The sequence below is a fragment of the Neopelma chrysocephalum genome, unplaced genomic scaffold (assembly GCF_003984885.1).
Source record: "Neopelma chrysocephalum unplaced genomic scaffold, ASM398488v2 Primary Assembly neopelma1_64, whole genome shotgun sequence".
Lineage (NCBI taxonomy): Eukaryota > Metazoa > Chordata > Aves > Passeriformes > Pipridae > Neopelma > Neopelma chrysocephalum.
In genome coordinates, this window is record NW_020897721.1 from 4,829,995 (window position 1) to 4,852,817 (window position 22,823).

At 41.9% G+C, this 22,823-nt stretch overlaps 1 protein-coding gene across 10 annotated transcripts in view; it reads right to left on the reverse strand.

The window, feature by feature from the left end:
* Nucleotides 1-22,823, reverse strand: part of ST3GAL3 (ST3 beta-galactoside alpha-2,3-sialyltransferase 3) — a 179,640-nt gene that overhangs the window by 70,387 nt on the left and 86,430 nt on the right. The gene's annotated exons all lie outside the window — the stretch shown is intronic.

Below are 22,823 nucleotides of genomic sequence, written 5' to 3' on the forward strand. Positions count from 1 at the left end.
CTGCTCTGTGCAGGTGGGAATGCACTGGGCAAACACCTGTGGAGAGCAAGGCTGGAGTTACCTGCTCTCATGGCTGCTCTGGCCTCACTCATATGCATGTACATAGCACTTATCACCACATAGGCAAGAGAGAAAACAGCTCAGGGCATCATGAAGCATCTCTTGGTTTACAGACAGTGGAAATTCAGTGAGGAGTTGGGTGTTTTCTTCTGTGTTCAGTAACATATAAAAGATTCAGGAGAGGTCCTTGCCAAACCAAATAGTTGTGATCTATCCGGAATCCCTTACAAAAGAGAAACCTAGTCCTTCTTAACTGTGTTATTATGGAAATACATTATTGAAACACATTATCCTAATTATACCATCAACACACAAACGCGGCAGCTACTAAAAATTTGTCTCTTCTAGAAACTATTAGTAGAGTGGCCAGAGAGAAGGAAACAATTAGCAAACAGAGAAATATTAACTTTCTTATGGGACCATTTCTGAATGTATCAAGACAGAAAGTATGCTAATACTACTAGAAATCTTGTTCATTCACTCATATCAAAACAGTAGCAGGGATGTCCTGGATCAAAATGAATCACACCATTCTACAGAAATTAAGAAAGGAATGTACCACATATTTAGAGTCAGAGAGTACATCTCCACTATAGTGCAAGGTACTTGCTTCTGGAACAGATCCAGCCTGGATAACCTAGGCATGGGACTGGGACAGATGTAACCCACAGGTCTAACTCTCCCTTCAGGCTGTTTCTGTATTCACCATGCAACTCTGTGCTACTGCAATCAGATAACCTTTGGACTTGAACTACCTGAATTAAGACAGACTCATCTTCACTATGCCACAGCCAGGAACAGAGCAAAAATTTCAGACAGCAGCACAGTGAGGAAAGGATGGAATGAAATCTGAATTATAAACTGCTCAAAGTAAAGTCCTGTTGCAGATGCCCAGGAAATCACAGGTTGCAGAAATCTCTGGAAAGGGGAAAGATAGTATTTAAGAAAACAAGAAGACTTGAATGGACCCATCCATACTGCTTCAAATCCACTCATGCAATCTTTAATAAGATCATCTATAACCATAAAAGCAAGATGCACAGATGACATGGCTGATCTAGAAGGAAAGGAATGTCTTTCCAGAGCCGAGAATACAAAAGGATATGCACAGTTTACCTGATGCCAAAGAGAAGGGTGAAATGACCATTAGCCTTTTAATCATACTTGGTAGAAGTAAATTTAGCGATTATTCTAGCAAAGAACACGGTAGCCTTAGACTAGCTACTATTATTTGGCAATATTTAACACTACTATACACAGAGCCAGGGAAACAGACTTTTAATTCATAGTTTTGCTTCATTTAAGGAGGAGGAGGAACAGCTTTGGGGAAATATTATATCCATATGGGAAAAAAAGGGGGCAAATTAGAGGATATTTAGCTCTCATAAATCTTGAAAGAAATTCCATTTTGGAAATATTAAGAAATCATAACTGCTGTAAAGCTCATGCACTTTGCCACCTCAATAAATCAGAGCGGGCCAGAACCGATGTCCAGCAGGGACAGGGAAACGCTGCCTGCCAAACCTCTCCGGGAGCATTGGCTGCTCTGTCTCGGCTCTGAACCACCCCTGGTGTATTCCAGGACCCTTCAGGAAGTATCAGGATATGCCTCAAACAGGCCATGGGAATGCTCTCTGCAGAGCACCTAAAATACATTCCAAGGAATGCATGGGAGTTTGTCAAACAGAAACAGCAAATGTTGCTGAATGATGTTAAACTCTGTATCCACTGAGGCAGCTCGGTACAGGACGCTGCATCTTGCCTGAGTTGTCTGCCAGGATTATCCTAAAGGCAGGTTGGTTTCACCAAGCAACCTCTATCCAGAACTGAAACAAGGCTGTGCTCCTTCAGAAACTCGCAGAGAAAGGGAGAGTTTTGATTTTTCAGATTTAAATTCTAAGCACTTCCTCTCTACCCCAACACAGTTCCAGAACAGACATAATGCAACCTCACTGCACGTGACAGCCTGGAAAAGACGAAGAGTTTGGATGCTTGCAGCACACACCTACGACCTATGTAATTTGAGAGAGAAATGCCAAGCATCTAAAATCTCTAGTTTGAATGGCATACCCTGATAAAACACAAATGACATCTAAATGGACTAAATGCCAGATATGGTAATTGTGAGGTATGCACCCAATCTCCCCCAGCTCTCAAGTCTGAATTCCTCATACAAAAACATTAATAAAACCTCCAACACAATTTGTCACTAAGCACAGTGAAAGGAAGTGTACTGCCAAAAACTGTTCTTAAACAGGAATACATACACAAGAAAATGTGATATATATTTGTGCCTTGGGGATTCTGGCTTATGTGACAAAACATTACATTTCCAATTATTTCCCCCCTGACAAGTAAAAAGAGCTGTGACTCCAAAACATTTCTACCTGGAAGGCTTAAACAGCCTGCCAGAAGCTCCCCAGCCAAGTTTTCCAACCATTCTATTCTGTCCCTGATACTCAGATCCATTCACAGCTCTTTGATGTGCATGAAGTATTAAGCATGAGCAGAAAAAACTTCCCAAAGCACCTTGCAAATCCTAGACTACAGTGCTCCTATTCAAGGTAGCTATTGAACAATTCCAGACACTGAATCTTGACTAGAATCTGCTCCCTACTCCTATCTGCTGCTTTCAAGGCAACTAATACATAAATGTTTGGGAGAGAATAAGATACATCTGACAGAAAGTAAAATAAATAAACTGATTGATGTGCCCTTGGCTTTAATGAGGAGAGAGGAAGACAAGGTCAAGTCTCTGAAAGAGTAAAGGAGAAGGCGGCACCATGTTCCTAGAAATCACGACACTAAGGAAAGGTAGATTGGCAGCCACTAAGCCCCACTTATTTCTCAGATATTTCTTTATTTTTTTCCCTTCCTCCTTCTGTTTTTTTCTTTAATTAGGGAGAATCAGCAGCAACAGAAAAGTGGAAGCCAAAGGGAAAAAATCAAACTGTGCTAAACCCTAATGTTGTACAGACCCTGCACACTGCATTTGTAAAGGGGCCAGAATAACTTTTTTTTTTTTAGCCACACAAATAAATGACTTATTTGTTCCGGTGTGATTTCTATCTTCTGTTTGTTGATGCTCAAAAGCATCCACGGTTAGACAGAAGGCACAAAATCTACTAATTTTATTAATAAAATGGATGAAACACAAGCCAAAGCACTCGAGCACTTGAATCATTAGGTCTGACAGAGGCATTTATAGAATACAGAGAGAAAATCTAAACTAACCTTTTCCTTTTTCCCTAGTGAGACATAGGTGTGTGCTCTCTCCTTGCCTCCCTTCTCTGGGGAGCAGCATGGTACGAACAGTGCAGGAATGAGGAGGTTTGTGATGCCCCGATTTCACATTTCTTATTGACATTAATCCTCTGTCAGAAATCCAAGCAGCTCAGATTCCTCAAGTAGTTGAAAAATTTAAGAAACCACATTAAAAAGGATTAACCCCATCCTACAATCAACATACTACTTTTCCCACATTAGCAAACAAGCCAAAAAAAAAAAAAAAAGGATGGTTGCAACAAGAATATCTTTAACAGCAGAGATCAGGCCAAAAATTAAGTTGATCTTAGCAAACTACAGAAATAGTCTAAAATAGAATATTATGGTAAAGACAACTTACCACTGAAGAATGGTTGGTCACTGACATGTGAGAACTCCTAATTCTTTCCCAAGGGACAGTGAGCCACAGATCCCCACCCATCTCTTTCCATGCTCTTTGTGCCTACAGATCCTGAGTGTACCTATAGTTGTCTCTTTCAGGCTGCAAAGGCCATTCTCGATACAGACACCACTGAATTATGCAGTGGTACAACACTGCTCTGCTTTGTTTTCTGCCCTGTCCTAGTAACTCTGACATTTGGGTTTTGTCCTTTCCTGAGCTGGTGTAATCACTTGATCCTTTGCAGCTTTGCAAGAAGGACCACAAGTGTAAACCATGGTCCTTCTTTCTGACATTAAATGTCAGAACCACTCCAGAAAAATGCCCTTGAACAGGTTTTATTTCATAAGCAAAGAAAAGTAAGGTGCAGGTAAAGTCAATTGAATAAAAACCCCACAGATTATGTGGCAGCCATCCCAGTTATCCCAGCCTACTCCCCTGGGAATGACTGCTCTGTAGCTTTGAGGCACCCTGGAGCATCATCAGCCTTCTTGCCCTCTGCTCTCCATCACCTAGTAGGTTGTTTAAACTCATCTGTGCAGGCTTTTCCCATTGTCTGCTCCCTCCTCTATTTAGAGCAGGACCAGCTGCTCCAGCGTATATCTTAAAGGGCCTCCATCCTCTGTGCTGCAGTTCATACACAGAACATTGTCACACTGTTGCAGAAAAGATAAACATCCTATCATGACTGAAAATGTAACTATCACAGCTGTAAAACCCGTTAAATACTCCACTTTAGTCAGGATCAGAAAGCATCAGCTCAAGGACCATATCCAATTCTGGGCCTCAGGCAAAAAAAAAAAATGAACAAACTGAAAAAAATGCCCTAGGAGAGCTCTGAAAAAGATCTAAGGTCTAGAAAACACGGTCTCTGAGGAAAGCTAGAAAAAAAATTACTTTGTTTAGTCTAGAGAAAACTGAAAGGACATGATAAGCCATTAAATATTACAAGGCTGCTGCAGAAGAGAAAGGCAGCACCTCTGTATCCCTGGTAAAGACAAGTAGTAACCCTGGACCTAGAATGCAGCAAAGGAAACTTAAATTAAACATTAAAAAAGGTTTCTTACGCTTGCGATGATTACACACCGAAATCTATTGTCTGGACATGAATTACAGAACTCATATCAACTACACTGGTTTCTGATTTGATTGTATTATTTTTAAGAACAAGTTTATATATATTAAACATGGGTTAGTTCATAGCTGTGCCTACTTTTAAGAGGGAAAATAAATAGATGATCTTTTGAAGTCCTGCATAGGTCTATTTCATCTAAAACCACTTTCACACTGGGATAACATTGCTAGGAGGTGATCAAATTTCTCAAGCCACAGTCTGCTGTAGTTGGGAATCAAGAGCTGCTCTTCAGACTCCTTATGCTTTTTAAGTATTTCTCTTCATATATGGTAATCAAATTTCAGTACAAACACCACTGTAGATAAGCAGCACATGGATTTTGCAGCCTGTTGCCTGCCAAAACTGCTTTCTGTTTGTACCCCGCACCTTTGTGATAAACAGGAAGACACGTAAAGTTTAACCTTTCTGCAGTCATTAATATCTTGAGCTTATGGCACCACCAAGGCACAAAATCAACAAATTATTTAATATCAGCTCAGCCCCTCCTGCTAACTGACTGTGTTCTGGCATGCATGAAGTCCAACAAAGTGTCCTGAGCAGCTCACCTATGTAACATAAGTAGTAATCACAGGGACTGGAAAGTTTTGAGATAAACTAAATAATAAAGACAAAAAGAAATCAGTTTGCCTGGTCTAACAAAATCCTTGGACTTTCCTACTGATTTTTCCAAACAAAAAACACACATGCACACACAAAAATAACAAGAAGCTTGGTTTAAAGGTTGGCTTCCTCTTGGGGGAAAAAAAAAAAAAAAGCTATAAAATTCAGACAAAGCAGAAACTTTGTTCTGACCTGCCTCATAGTGCAGCTTATAAGACAACATGCAAAATTTGTCATTGTTCACAGAACCCCCTAACACCAAAACACAATTATGTAAGGGTGAAAAGCTAACTCCTCGACAACGCAGAGTTTTGTTAGTTTAAAAACCAGTCTCCTAATGTCATTTCAGTGCCATAGCTTGTTTTTCGTGTGTTATTGTCAATGATGGAAGATTGAATTACAGCTCATTTTTCCTAGGAGAAGCCAGGTGAGGGCTTCAAGAACCTGAGGGAGCACTGAGCCAAACAGATGAGATTATGTGATATTTGGAAACATGATGAAGGTGAGTGAAAGCAGACTGTAATTACTGCCTCGGTTTCCAAAACCTTCTGTGCAAATAAAAAACGAGAGAAGGAGGGAAGGCCAGAGGGTCCAATCCTTCTCCCATGAAGAAATAGTTAGCTCCTGTGGAAGATGCCAGCCACCAACTCTGCCAGTTGCCCAAAGCTTAGTATGACTCCATTCCTGTTCATATTCCACTGGGACAGGAAGGAGACTGTGCTTTCTAATGAAAACAAATTGGAGAGTAGTCACATGGGCTAACTGCTGCTGTGCAACACTGCACTCCCAAAAGGCTGGGTGTCTGGGGTATCTGCTCTTTCTGACCAAGATCTAAGACATTCCAGAAGACTGCAGATGATGGGCACAGGTCCCACCACGGACCTGTTGTCTTTTGTCATAGATACTAATTAACCAGGCTGTTAAATGCAGCTGACTGCACGTTACTTCTATAAAGCCAACTTAATGTTCTCTTTATCCTCCTTGCAGAAAGAAGTTAATCCACAGCCACGTCACTGCCACTCACTGCTCATTCTTGCCACCACTGGCCATGTCTTACTGCCCCAAGCTGCTGGCAGCCTTATGGCAGAGCACAACAAATTGCACTTCACTGTTTCAAAAGCCTCTGATCTCGTTTCCTCCTATCACATTATTTAATGTATATGCCTACCTTGAGGTTATTCTACTGTATCAGACCAATCTTCAAATTTCAAAGCATTGCAGGGAATAGTAAAAATTTTGAGTGGCCTTCGTAACAAGTAATAATGTCACTGCAGAAAGAGCCTGGAACACTCAAAGCTGAAAAGAAATTGGTATATATGGAGGGAACAGGACAGTGATGAAGAAGGGCCTTTCACCATCAGCTAAACCAAAAATGCACAGGTTGTTCAGCACAGCCAAGCACAAGCACAGACCAGACGTGACTGCTCTGTCGATGCACAGCACAGGGGATGCAGCATGGAAGGGAAAGAGCCGTTGAAGCTAATTAACAAACAAGCACAAAATGAGTATGACTTGATCATGATACAGCCAGCTTAAGATGAAAATAAGGTCACTAATATTTAAAAAGGTCCAAACCAGCTTTGTGATGGAAGCTGATGGAGATAGGAAAGCTCAAAAAAAATGCCTTGAGGAAAAGCTTGATCATTTTATGAAAGGGGTTGTCTGCACAGACAGGGGACTGGGCTTCATAATTTGTTCAGTTTCTGAAAGCCTGATGTTCCTTCACCTCTGTCCTGTTGCTCTTATCTGGGTCAAAAATCCAGTTGGGGCAAAAGTTTCCTGCATAAGTCTTACTGGAGTGAGGATGCTGGTAGAAGAAACATCAGTGTTTCAAGCATTGTAACTGAAACAGATGCATTGGTCTCAGAGAATAGTCTTAATTTTTTCAAGGCTAATACACTTCTGGAATGATCAATGCCATTTCAGAACCTAGACAAAAAATTCCTATTAACATGATATGGAAAATATTAATTTGCTGTGAAACACACATCATGACATTAACAGAGGCCTTGTCAGCTCTTCTGACTTTCTTATGTGTAGGGCAATATTCTGAAAAGTTCTACAGGACACAGTTCCTCATATCACACTCCTGGGAGACTCTCAGCTTTCATGTTAAAAAAAAAACCACAGCAAATAAAAAAAAAAAATTTTCTAGCCTTATGTTTGGAAATGAAACCTCAATAACTAATAAATGCTCATAAACCCAAGGAAGAATGAAAAGAAACCATTATTTTCCAACTGCATGCATTTTCTGTCCTGACTCATTATTACTGGATATTTGCAGGTTGCAATTCTCATCAGTGCAACTCCCTACAGTGACTTTAAGGTGATCCACGGAGAGTTTCCCCAATGAAAATGCAGTCAAAGGACAAGCCTGCTTTCAAGCACAAACAGGAAATGAGAGAAAAACACTAAAAGTAAGAGAAAAAAATCTGCAGAAGCTATTGCTCCAATAGCTGCCTACAGCACACAAGACAGGCAGATAATTAAATGCAAAGAAACAAAGACAAGAAGTAAATAATTCCGCTTCTTTGTACACCATTTGTACACATTCCGCTTCTTTGTACACAAATTGATGCTCAAAGACAATTACACCCATAGTCCACTGTGATGTTTCTTAGAATTTTTTGTCACTTATTTTCAAAAGATTTTTTTTTTAAGTCATCACAGTGTGGGTTTCATGTGAAAAACTGGCATAGCAATGACAATATCAAATCAAGTCTGCAGTTTTTTTGAGCAAGCAGGAAGATACGAACTAGAAATGAGAATGAAATCTGCAGCAAAAACAACAAGGGGTTGAAGGCACAGGAGGTGTTGGGCAAGCATGGGAGATGCTGGGCAAGCACAGTTCTCCCTGAACACTTTAAAACTGGACAACACTTTTTGGTTGGAATCCACACCATAACTTGCACCATTCAGCAGATGGACATCCTAGCTTAAAAACTGGTGAGAATGGAAATGTTCTCCACTGCACAAATTCCTAATGCCTAAACAATTTAACTTGGCATGCTCCTTCTTGTAGGAAGTTGTTCAAGAAACAGTTGTGTGATTTTTCAAGCTTGCCTCGAAGTCAAAGCAGTATCACCCATCCGACCAGAGAATAAGCTTTTTTCCTTCTATTAAGTGAAACAGGATAATATAGCTTTAAGTGCCACCTCCCAGGTACAACCACTTCATATGCATTTGTACAGCGTATATAAAAAAATTCCATTACTCTCAGAATAATGTTACTTACTGAAAAACATCACAAAGCTGCTATTAACAAGATTCATATCAATCCCGACGGGAAAAATTCCAGATGCGTTTTTGTTACTCTGCTGCACAATAGACTTCACATTGTAGTGCAGGACAAACTGGGGGCAGCCAGTTGTTACTATTTAGCTGTTCAGACAGAGGCTTTTTTCTTCCTTTAACCAGATGCAAAAACCTCCAAGGATTTCACTGGAAACCTAAACAAAAAAAAAAGGCCAAAAGCCCAAGTGGAAATAGTGTTTTCAGAGGGATCTTTTCCCCTCGGGTGCCAGTAGGTACTTCTGTAACTGGAGATAATATTTGATAGGGCAGGCGTGGAGCTTGTGCCCAGTTTCATGTAATTCTCTGGCTCCTCTGTCACCTTATTAATTCCAGCCCTTAGCCTAAGAGTGATCTGTAAAGCAACATGCATTAAAATCTTCCAGATAATATCAGCAGTGTTTAATGTACGGCTCTCTCCTTTGGTCCCATGGTTTTAAAAATAAACAAGTATCTTAACAAAACAGGGGTAAGACACTGAGCTTGTAAAACCTCTTTCTGGGTACTGTTTCCAGAGACAGGACATAGAGACTGGACACTGAAGAGTTTCCATGTAAGAGGCCACCTGACAAAACCAAAAGGATTTACTGACTCACGGAGCAAGTGGGTGCTGTGGAGAAAACTGCAAACAGTGCCAGCACAGACAGCTACATCCTTTCTTCATCATCCCACACAGAAAGTGTCTGGCTTGAGTTAGAGATAAGGCAGGGAAGAGGAGACTGGAGGTGCAACTTGACTACTCGGATGAAGAAAAGAACCACGAACCACGTGGATCTCTCCTGTCCTACTTGCAAAACAGGTGCAAAAAATAAGACCCATCCTTCCAGCCATCACAGGGTCCTGTGCTCCATTGTGTCCCCACATCCAAATTCAACATGCATCTGGCAAGAGGCTGTGCCAACAGCACCCATGGCAGTACCTTCAAAGGACTCTGCTACGAGGCTTGATGGATACCTGAAGCACAAGGTATGCTTTAAAAGCCTGCCCTCCAAAATGCTATAAATCTTTTGGAGGAACAGATATCCTCCCTGATTCACTCATCAAAGCAGACAGAACCTCCCAATTCTTACTGCACCACTAGAAGAATGGTACAACAGTCCTCCTCCTTCCAGGAATGGAGTTTTTCAATGAGATAGTTCATTTCAACAAGTTCCCACAAGAAAAAAATGCAGAAAAAAGGATGCTGCTGGTTTATGCATTTGAGATTTATGTAAGTCACTGAAATAAATACTAAATATTATTAGCTACTAAAGGAAATGGTTACGGTGAAGATGAGGGGATAAAAAACCCACACAAATACGTCTTCTCTTTCAGTATCCTTGATAAAGAAAGCACTTTTCCTACAGCTGTGGGAAAGAAAACAAGACATAACGGCTAAAGTTAAAATTACATGTCTTTGGCTGTTATCAAAGGGAGCTATTGCACATGGACAAAGTGCAGTCTGAGCGATTCCAAGTTCCAAACCGGAGAAATGCTGCAGGCATATTCATCATCAGCATTTGTATTTGCTCCTGAATCTTACAAAGAGCAGTGAACATTGCTGATCCACTACTTTTGTCCCAGTAGCAACGTTTAATGGCGTTAACTGCGTTCAGCCTTTGTAGAAAGCATCAATAAGTTCACTCCTACAATTAATACTCTCCCAGTGACCCCCTCAGACAACCCAACATGAAGCGGTTCCAGTGTGCAGCACTGCCAGCTGACACAGAAATCCTGCCACGCCCCAGAGCTTTCCATACCCTTAGTGAGTGGGTGGAACAAAGTACAGAGAGTGACCTTGTAACCCAGCATCTCTGTGAATCCATCAGGGATTCATTCACAAAAGAATCATAGAATCATTTAGGTTGGAAAAGACCTCTAAGACCATCGAGTCCAACCACTGATCCAGCACTCCCACGGCCACCCCTAAACCATGTCATCAAGTGCCACATCTAAACGTCTTTGAGCTACCTCCAGGGGTGGTGACTCCACTACTTCCCTGGGCAGCCTGTTCCAGTGCTTGACAACCATTTTGGTGGAGAAATTTTTCCTAATACCCAATCTAAATCTCGCCTGGCACAACTTAAAGCCATTTCCTCTTGTCCTGCTGCTTGTTACTCGGGAGAAAAGGACACCCACCACGCTAGAACATCCTTTCAGGGAGCTGTAGACAGTGATGAGCTCCCCTCGAGCCTCCTTTTCTCCAAGCTAAACACCTCCAGCTCCCTCAGCTGCCCCTCATAGAACTTGTGCTCTGGAGTCTCCAGCAGCACACTCCACCTCAGTCTGGAATTCAGTCTTATTCACTGCAGTTTCTTGACATCATCCGGTTTTGGTTTCTTTTCTCATTCTTTTATTTGCCCACCTATGTTTGTCTAACCACTTAGACGGCACTCCACAAACAATTACTTGCAATTTACATCTGTCATAGGGAATGTATTCTGTGTTTTCCTTCCACTTCTTGAAAGTTTTAAAACTAATTCCATGAAGGTATTAAACTTTTCACTACAGACATTTTGGGAGCAGACATGTTTGGTGTGACAGGGCAAGAAATCTCTGCATTAAAATGACAAATTGCAGTCATTTTGTTCTCATTCAATCTCACTTTTAACAAAACAATCACCTTGGTAAGAAGAACTGAAAAAAAAAGGCATGAGAGCTCACAGCCTGCGAAGTGAAAGCTTTGAAAAGCACTAGCAAAAGAAAATGAAGGCCATACTATAAATGATGAGTGATCTTAATCACATCCTAAGTACCTCTACCCTTCAATAAATCAACAAATACTTAAAAAAATCCTATAAAACATTGTGACCGCTCTTCCAAATTTTTCCCACCTATTTTCTAAAAACAATTTCCCCATATTAACTTAGGGTAGTTTAAAAAAAAATTAAAGCCCACAATCCCACCTAGTTCAGGATACTCTTAAATTTCCCTGTCTAAACAAAAAAGTTGAAGGACTACATTAGCCGAGTATCCATAGATCTCCATGACAAGAGAAACAGCAGATTTGCATTAGCCAGGAAAACAGACATGCTGTTGGCCAAAATGAGAACTTCCCACAAGTATTTATGGGTGTTCTTAGGGCAAGTGTTCAAACAGACAACTGTGGATTGAGAAAACAGTACAGTATCATCCCACATTACTCTCTCTGCTTCTGTACTGCTCATGCTCAGCCCTCCTGAATTTTACCTTCCCATTGCACATTTTGCTTTTCCTGAGCTGCAGACTAAGAGCACTTGGCAGTGAGGCTCACAAGAAACCCAGTTATAAAACCTGCAGATTCTCACATCAATGCTGTGTAAATATCACTGTCTAAACCACAGCCTACAAGTCACTGAAGAAAGATTTTCAGAGACAATCACTTTGCTGAATTTAACAGAAACTGCATAGTAAACAGTCTCCTCGACAAATCAGGTCACTCATGTTACCAAACCTGTCTTGTAGCAATTCCTTCCGAGTATTCCCAGTGCACGTTTTTCCACCATGACAGCCTGATACACGCTCTGCAGCAATGGTTTTCGTTTTAGTATCTTGGCCAGTCATGGAGTGAATCAAACTGACAGCCCCTCTGGTGATACCAAGCTTTAAAGGCAGTGAAACAGGTCCACTCCTGCCAATTTTTATCAGCTAACCTTTGAAAAATGGCACCCCTAGTCACAGGGATTAGTATCCCCCTGAAAACAGGAATTAGGAGTAAAAATACAAGAGTGGGTCTAGTAGAAATAAGAACAGGCTGATGTGCAGCAGTATCAACAAATTGCTTCCAAACCTGCCCAGGGCCAGTACAGCTTAAGGGAACCTGTAACAGTTAGAGGGAGCTTTTATTCCATGGCTACTTACTTCTTTTGATGCCAAGAGCATGCTTGATGCTGCAAAGCACAGATCTGAACAAACTTTGCCTGCCCTGCTCACTGCTATCACCCACTGAAAGCTATCATGGGTGCTTCTTGAAACACATGTGAGGAGCCTGGGCTGAGGGCAGGGACCTCGAGGCACAATGTGCCAGCATTAACCACCAACACTAACCCCAGGACAGGCATGGGGATCAGAGCTGTGTGCTTCCTTGGTAATTACAGTCACTGCACCAGAACTGGTTGTCTCTGAGGGAGGGGGAAAAAAAAAAAAGTGTTGCTTGATTTTTAGCTTGGGATTATTTTTGTAAGAATTCATCAGCTTGCTTGCCCAGCAGTAAGGAAAATCCTACCTATGGATGCGAGTGAGGCTGTGCTGGGGCAGATCAGAGTTCAAAATCTCTTTTCCAAAAATGGCAATAAATGAATGTCCAAGGTAAAGCAAGAGCAAGGCAAAGAGATAAAATATTTCCTCCCTAACATTCAAACAGCTTTCAAACATTTTCAACTGAGTGGATTTCCTGAGCTTGATGTGGTTTGTCTAATCAGCAACTCCCCTTTTCCTCCCAGCAATGGATCCCTCCTCCAAATGTTTGTCCAGACTTCCCTGGAATTCATACAGACATTTTGCAGCTGTCATATGCTTTGGTAAGGAATTGCCCAGGTATATGACTTGATGCACAAAGAATTAAATCCTTTTTGTTCTGATGCATGTAAGTAGAAACACGTTAGGCAGAAAGACTGTATCTGATTTTTCCCTTCTACCTTTCTTCCCTGTACTAAAAGCCAAAGGAAAGTTCAGTGCAGCTCAACCAGAAGACCCCCCACAGAAGATCAGATCTCCCTCCAGCTGCCTCAGCAACCACATTGCCTCCTACTTCTCAATCCCTCCTTGCCCTCAAGGTCTTCCCTTATTCTGCCTTTGGGATTTGATGTTACCAAGCTTAAATAAGCTTTGTTTCATGCAGCTCTCACCTGGGAAGTACACTCCAGCTCTGTACAATAGAAGCCTTTAAATCAATTATGTCCCTTATGTGTTCTCAGACTGTATCTCTTAAAGCTTTCAATTGGCTTCCCTGGTGTCTACCTCAAGCCACTTGCCCTCATCCACTAGGTGAGCAACTACTCCTTTATGGCCTGGCAGACCATTTGGCAACTTTTAAATCAGAAAGTACTGCAGGCAGTAGTGCCTCTCCCAACTCATGAGGAATCCAGCCTCCTCCTGTGTTCACGCAGGACAGTTTTCCCTAAGATGTCTTGTGGCTGTCATGATGGCTGGGAAGTTTCAGATTTATTGCATATGACTGAAAAGCTCTCTCTGCACACTGTAGTTCCTGGCAGGACCACTACAAATGCCAGAGAAGGACATGGATCAGATGGATTGAGTCTAGAGGAAGGTCATGAAGACAGTAGCAGGCTGGAGCACCATCCCTGGAAATGTCCAAGGGTAGGTTGGATGGGGCTTTGATCAACCTGGTCTAGTGGAAGGTGTCCCTGCCCACAGGGGGAAGGAGGGGTGGACTAGATGATTAAGGTTCCTTCTAATCCAATACATTTCATGATTCTATGATCTGTAAGGACTGAAGGGCCATACACATACAATAAACCCCAGCTGCTTTTTGGGAAAGCAGAGGGGGCAGAGGCACAGAAACCATGGCACATTCAGGAAGTGGTCTGGGCTTGGGTGAGTGAAGAACACAAAGTCACTACATCCACAAACTGCACTGAAGAAGAAACAGCAATTATGGCATCTACCAACTGCTTCAATAGATCCTCTCCTGCTCTTCTGAGCTGGCCAATGTTTCTCAGCAGTGGCACACAGGGAGTAAAACACCAGATTTCAAAGAGACATACTTCATAAGGAGATGACACAAATGACAAACAGCCACATTGCTCCTCTTTACCCACCAGCTAGCGTGGGAATGAAGCTGGGACACAGGAAAATTGCCTCTGCAGCAATGTCCTGCAGCTGTCAAAGAGCTGGCACGTGAACAAGTCAGGCACAGGAAGAAGAGAAGTGCTACTACAACCCTGGCCAACTGAGCAATTTCAGAGCCTCAATCTGACAGCACAAAAGTAGGTGACCATAGAGACACTCTCCCATTCCACGTTCTGCACAGCTTTGCCTTGGGCATTCACACGTTGTCCTACAGACCTGCAGGAAGCGCAGTAAATATGCATATTTTGATTCAGCAACACTGACTGAAAAACCAGCCTTGTGTGGGAAGTGTTGACAAATTACCTCTGGTAGACACAGAAATCACTCAAACAATTAACTGAGATTAGATTAGCTGGTGGGTTTGGAAAAATGCTATGAATAAGATGTGTGCAGCCGCACATGTTTTTACTCAGTTGGATGACAGTAGGACATGTATTACTTCAAACATCAAGACTACACCAAATCAGATAAGCAATCCCACCTAAAACAAAAACCAGCAACATGCTTCCTACAAATGTAAAATAACTTTATGCTAGGCCACAGTGGAATAAACTGACCAGAGATACAGTTTCTTCCCAATCCCAATCAGCTTCATAATCATTGCTTTAAAGAGCAAGAATTCACATTCTTCCTTTTTTTTTTTAATCTACAGTTACTATAGCAGTTTCATTACATGTATATGATGTTACATGTCTTTCAGATCCTGCCTCAGAGCACTGAATCATGAGATTTGAGCCACTAAATATGGCTCAGTATGAGCAAAATTTCATACAGGTTCTCACTGCATGACGGTCAATTACAGGAGCTGTGCTGCTCTGTGTCATACCATGGTCATCTACATGTTTAGAATTCTATTTTTAATATTTCTTTTAAAGAGTTTTCCTGGTAAGCAAGTTTATTGTGTTGTGGTTTCTCAAGTCCCTTTGCAAGTTTAGGTAATATATTTGCTCCTTCTGTTCCTGCAGCTTAAAGTCTGATTTTAATGACAGATTGGCCATTTTGGTTAGCAGCTCAATCATTACATTCTTAAGAGTCTTTAAAATTCCTATACAGCCCAGGATGAGTGATTTAGCACTGATTAGTGCTGAGAGAGACCAGAGATGCTGCTCAGAGATATTTTACTGTTCTGAAGTTGGTTTCTAAGCGTACCAGGCTTGAAAGCAGAAAGACAGGAGGGCAGATTTACAAACCTGCAACACAGAGGAGAGCTAAGGCTTAAATAAGATATGCTCTATCCTCCACCTTCTTCCTGTCTGTACAAATGAAAACAAAATGCCTCTAACTTACAAAAAATACTTGCTGCTACTCTGGGCAGAAGCATGACGAAGAATCCACCCTCCAATGAGTTTTAGTGATAGTTTCCGTGGCAGCCTACCTCCTGATCAATGGGGTTCTTTTTAAATGATTAGCAAGGGTGTAATTAAGGAAACCGAAGGAAGAAAGATAACTCAAAGGTGAATGAGGCCTTTATTCAAGGTATCACGGAGATGGGGCACAGGCTGTAAGACAAGCAAGGATGAGGGTCCAGGTGGGCAAGTTGAACACGAGCCAGCGTTGTGCCCGTGCGGCAAAGGCAGCCAACAGCACCCTGGGCTACACGAGGAGGGGGAATGGGAGCCCTTCCCTCAGCTCTGCACTGGGGGGGCACTGCTGGAGGGCTGGGGCCACTGCTGGGCTCCACACTGCAAGGGAGACACATTGGAGCAAATCCAAGGAGCTAAGATGGTTAAAGGATTGGAGCATCTGCCGTGAGGGGAGGCTGAGAGAGCTGGGATTGTTCAGCCTTGAGCAGAGAAGGCTCAGGGGGCTCCTACCAACGTGCATAAACACCTGACATGGGCAGTCAAGAAGGCAGAGAGACTCTTCTCATGGTGCACAACATAGAGGGCAATGGGAAAAAAAAATGAAATATAAGAAATTCCATTCCATTTGAAATAATACTTCTAAGGTGGTCAAACATGGGAACGTGTTGCCCAGAGAGGTTGTTCAAACACAACTGAACACAGTCCTGAGCAACCTGTTCCAGGTGACTCCACTTTGAGCAGGGGAGTTTGGACTAGATCATGTCCAAAAATTCCTGCCTACCCTGCCTAGTCAGTGATTCTGTGATCTTTCTCCCCATGAAGCAAGGAACAACAAAGTCACAAGAGCTCAGGTCCTATCCAGGTCAAATCTCAGAAACAAGGATCTTCTAAAACCCCATTTTATGCAAGTAAATTCTGTAATTCTTGCTGACCTGAATCAGCCTAATCAAGTGGTACGATTACAAAATAATAAAAAAAAGGCTTTAATTTGATCATTACCAGTAGCTATTCTGTTGAACTAATACTTGGTCAGGGAGAGCTTGTGAAAACTGGATTAATGTATAAAAACAGAGAATTTCATCCTATGGAAATCACAGTTTAAATGTGACATTCAACAAAACTGGAAATCTGCAGCTTTAATGTCATCCTATTGCTAATGGGCATATTTACCTAGCACAAAACACACCAGGATAATTTCACCAACCAAGGCATGTGTAAATCTCTAGACTTTTACCCTAAATTGAAGTTGCCCATACAAATTTGATGCCAACTGCAGAACAGATATAAGGAAAGCAATGAACTACTCCTTTCAGCTGATGCTGGAAAAATTAATTAAGCTAAACAGAGAAGTACCAGTCTAGGTATTTGCCATTTGGTCAAAAGTCTCCCACGTATGCAAACACCCAATGTCACACCTTCACAGTTTAGTGGAGGGGTAGGACTGATAAATAAGTTAACACCAGAGTTCTCTGAGAAAATGGGGAACTGTGTCAGGAGACTCAGGACTATGGAACAGCCAGCAGTGCTGCTGTAGGCAAGGACAAAAGGACAGTGACAGAGCAGAGATTAAAAGAAGAAGAAAGCCCAGCACGTCCAGTGAGTGTGCACATCACGGCATCGCTGCAAAATGTTAACTTGTGTTGTGAAGGAAACAGACAGTAGAAGTGACAACTACTTCTCCCCAATGTTTCAATTTTTTTTAAGCGACTCTTCAGCACAGCGATTGGCAGAGAGGTGAGAAATTTGTAAATGATGCTCTCAGACAAGTGACCTGAGTTCATAATTTATACCCATGAACCACCTTGGCCAGCACAAAGCAGAACATTTCCTGAAGTGGACACACCATTGGAGCAATAGGGACTTCAGTTTATCTGATCTGAGGTTTCATTTCTACATCATTTCAGCATCAAGCCAGTTGATCTTACAAAAGGTATAAAGCAAGAGGTTGGAGGACAGAAAGAGCAGCCCACACTTGGATTGTGCTGGCAGCTAGATGGCAGGTTTTATTCTCCAGAAGTATTATCAAAGCCTGAGTCCAAAAAGCACTTAGAGCCCAGAGCCTCCCAGGCATGAAAGAGCCTATGAACATCCAAAGAGAAGGTAGATCACTTAGGACTGTAACAATCCCAGACAGAGTCCTCCTGATGAGGCCAAGGCTCCTGACAACACAAGCACCAAATTTCAGTAATTTAGCAAAGGCTGTCAAACCCATGAACCACCCCTGTAATCCACAAGGTCCTTCCTGAACTGCCCTTCCTCTAGAGATTTGTCCCTCCTGCTTCCCAGCAGCCACCCTAGAGTGGGTCCCATTATGTTCTTCTGGAAGTACCTTAGACTCCTTAGCCCTCACTTCATTATCTGCCTCTAACTGAACAAAGGAGGAAGAAAGCTGAAATTAATCCTTTGCCTGCTTGCAAAGTAGGCACCAAGTCTGGTACATTTACTCCTAAGCCATCTACAGCTTTCTTGGACTATTTTCTCTTGAATAGTCCTATGGCAAGACTGACTCAGAAATTATTCTAAGTTTTATCATAACAGTTCAACCATTACCCTGTTACATCATTTGAAGGGATGGACAGCATGAAGAATGCCTTTCCATTTTGTGCTTTAGTAACTCAGTGATTGAGGTCAACATTTTCAAAATAGGCTACCCAGAGTTCAGTTTTCTAAGTCAATTTAAGTAAAATAAGTCTAAAAAACTTTGGCCTGGATTTCAGAGGTATTGAATGCTTCAGCTCTTACAGCTCTGTAGCATATATAGCTAAAAAAAAAAAATCACACTTAAAGGTACATAAAAACATGGATATAGACTAAACTTTGGAAATGTTGGTTTAAAGTCAAAGATTTGAAACCGATCACAAAAGAAACCAGAGTCGGCTTGTGAAAATATTTTCTATGCATTTTTTCTTAGCACATTTATGCCACAGCAGTATAAAGCATCATGCACACAGCAAAGATTTATTAAGTTATACCTCCACTGGGCACATTCTTCTCTCTCTTTTTTAAATAAATTTTAAAACCCAACATTAATATTACACTGCAGTGGGGGATTCGTGCCCACAAATGCCTCCTTTCTGAAGCATAATCCATAATGGATGTGCTTTTAATAAGCACCTTAGACACTGTGGAAATGTCACGAGAAGTACTAATGGACTATTAAATGTCTGCTATGAAATACACTGACTGCTTCCACAGAGCTGGGCCAATGCTTATTTTCCTACATGATTTCTAGTGCTTTCAAGAGTGTGACACACACACTGACTATTGCTCTGGTACCTCAGCTGGCTTCCTCCCTCCTGTAAGTACATTTTACAGCACTTGCAGGAAATGTGTTCCTTTAGGAAGAAATGAAATCTATACTTTTCTGTGGCACAAGTACCAGGAGGCAGAGCTTTTACGCTTGTAATTGAATTATTCTAGCTTCCCCTCCGCTCTTCCAGATACCAAAGTACAGACTGGGTTTTTTGGTTGTTTTTTTTTTATTGTCCCCACACTGTAGGCAAACCAAGACAGTAAATTCAGAGTTGCATCCGTCAAACTCAAATGGTACAAGAACTGCAGAAAACACTGACAAACCACACTAAATTAGAACCTTACAAGAACTCCCACTATTAGTCTTTTCATTTTCTGCCTAGTCCCAAACTAGAGGACTAAAATACTATGCTAAACCAACATAGGCAAGAAGAAAACCTCTTCTCTTTCTCTCTGGCCAAAATGCTTTGCCAGTTGTCTGCAAACTGAAAGGCAAATGGCAACAAAGGTAAGAGCTTCCCTTCTCTCTTCATCAATGTAATTCAAAGCATCTGAAAATGAAAATTTTAAGAAGCAACAGCAAAGGCAGCAAAGGATTCAATATTTACAAAGTTCCCATGAGGCTGATCTGTAACATCATTTATAGCCTCTATTATATTAGTACCATGGTCCCTTTACAATGATTTCCGCCATCGTTGTGCATTTCTGTTATCTGTTAATAAAATGTGGCTTTACTCTTCTGCAATGGCCAGACTTGTCCTCCAGGATGCTCACAACGCATCAGACCCCGCCTCCCTCTGATTAATGAGCTCAGCTGAGAGATGCAACATAAAACCCCACGGAAACTCCAACCTACCTTGTAGTCAGAGTCCTTACAGCACTTCCACATGATGTAACACAGCCTTGTGCAGGGACCTCAGGCTGCTGCTGAGACAACCTGGCACACACACACAGCCACACCAAGGAAGAAGCCTGGTCCCAAATGCAGGAGAACCATGTCAGAGAGAACAAAGCCACCCATGAGGCTTAGAAGCGCTGGCACAAGAGCCACAGAGGAGCTTCTCCTCCTCCCAAAGGCAGGTTCATACCCACCACTTCATGCCTAGTGTGTGCACTACATAACGTGCTGCTCAAACTTACCACACTGAAACTCGTAGGGTGGTTTGTGGCAACATCTGGCAGACAAAGAGTACACAATTCAAATCAAATCCTTCAGTCAAGACAGATGAGCTCTCTTCTGCCTCATCTTGTTTTTCTCCCTAGTCTCACGTACCCGGATACAAGGATTAAATAATTCTGAACATTTTACAGCAAAGTATCAGCTAGTAATTGATCTTTGCAATTAAATCCACTGCAGGCTTGCAAACAGTTTGTGTGAGCTGTCAGAATGTTCCCAGATTTCCTTGGAAAGACAAAAAGGTTTCATGTTAACTCAGCTAACAGTTAAGTGGTTGGCAGTAACTGTCCACGGAGTCCTGCAGAGGCCAATAAGCCTGACTTTAATAGAGTGGAAAAGAGGGAGTTAGTGAAAGGAGGCAGATCTTGTCACTGAAAGTATGACAAATGAGGAGGATGAACTTAATAGCAGTTTTACAAGGGACTAAAAGGAGCGATACAAGTGTAAACAAGAGGAGAAAGCAGCACATTACTGTAATAATACTAAAAAGAGAAAGTCCCAGCTCAAGGCTCAGCTATGTGAAGAGGAGGCAGCTTGATGTTTTTTTGTAGACCAGTTTTGGAGCAGAATCCCATGGGTTATGTCTCTACATGGCTATACTATTTGGGTTACATTTAGCAATCCAGTCTTGTTATTTAGCAACACAGACTTGCTGATTCATACAAGCCAACCCAGAACACAAAGTGTTTGGGTTCTCTTTTCCTGTTAAAGTCCTTGTTATTTACTGCCTGCAAGATTGCACTGAAGTTCCAGCCAAAACTAATTTCTGCCGTTTCCAATGTACATTCCAAACACAAAAAACATGGCATCATATCAAATGTTAAAGTAAGATCATTATCATCCAGCTGCCAAACAGTTCCTACAGGTTCAGAGGCAGAGTGTTACAGAAATCATGAACAGTGGCTCAGCAGAATGAGCTGACAAGTGTTTTCATACTTGTAGTATCACAGCATACCGGGAGACATGGTGGTCTAGAGGACAAATAGAAGATTTTACCATGGAAGGAAAAGGATAGATAAGGCAGTGGCTCATAACCCCAGGGCTACCCAAAGTGCACAGTGTGCAAAACTGCAGAACAGGCAGAAGGACTCAGCACAGGAAGGGCAGAATAATCTTTTGCCAGCAGAATAACCCAGTAGCCTCCAGGAACGTTACTCACAACGTTAATCACCGCAGAGCCTGAGGAGGAAAGCTGAGGTCTCATTGTGCTGTGCAGCATAAAACCACTGACCAGCCCAGGCAAAAACATCTGTCATTCATTTAGACAGATAAGGGAAAGGCAACACAAATCTCACAGGGAGAGGGAACTACACAATGGTAGTAGTTATTTTAGCTCCAGATTTGAGAAACAGGTTTAGGTCAAAATGACATGGCACAGTATGAAGAAACTAAGGCAATACTGCAAGGATAATTTTAATGAAACACTGTAATTGAAGAAAACCTGGAAAGTTCTAAGGCAAATGTAGGAAAAATAAAGACAGGAAGGCCTTAGAATAGAGATGTAAATGAGTCAGTTCAATAATTTAGCAAATTTAAGGAAGTTCAGACTGAAAAGCTGAAAAGAATTCCACAATGCAACCACCTTCAGGATTTGTTTGAATTCCTTGTATCTATTTAGCTGTTGCAGTTCTTTAAACTTTTCTAAACCGAAGGTGACCTTTTAAAAAATATCCCAGCACAACCTGAAAAATTTGCCAGCACATACAAACATATTCTAAAACATGCTGTCCGGAACAAACAGTCTTCAGAACAGGGCACCAAACAGTCTCTATAATAAGCCATGAGCAATTAGTCTGCTGGGAAACAAATTAGCTCACTTCATTTCAGCAGAGTAAAGGTGGCTGCAATGCTCCAGGGGTGATGTGAACTGTGGGGTCTTTTCCTGAGCGACACTTAACTGGAAACCCACCAGCTTATATGTGTCAGTGGGAACTGAGAGAATTTCCAGGGCCTAGGAGGCAAAGCTTTGCACTGGCTCACTACAAACCACGGCAAGTACTGCTTGTGCTCCCCTAAAATGCCACAGAGAGACAGAACTCTCTGGTCCACCAGCACATGCTCCCTTATTCTTCTCTGCTGCCTCTGAGTCTTCCCATTCCAATCAAAACTCCCCCCAAAAAACTGAGACAAGAGACCTGTCTCAGGTTCTCATCTGTACCATTACTGTGCTTTGGGAAGTCTATAGGCAGCTAAGCTCATATGTCAGCAGCACAACCAGGGCACAGGCACACTGAACACGCTTCCTGACACAGGATTTATGAACTGCTGTAGAAGACTTAAAAATGCTGTGAACAGCAAAGGTTACTATCTTATTTATACACAAAAGTAAACAGAAATGTAGCCCAAGAGAGGTAAAGGAGGGACACGATCTGTGTGACACAATCTCCATCCACATGGAAAAGGCAGATGGAGCCAAAAGGAGGGCTCAGAACAAAAATGGGAGAGGGAGGGAAGTGATTGCCTTGCATATGAGAGAAAACAGACCAGGGCTGTGGCATGGAACAAGTCCTGGAACACAGAGACAGACAACAAGTGTCTTTTTCCCCAGGACTGCTGTGAAAAGCAGCATTA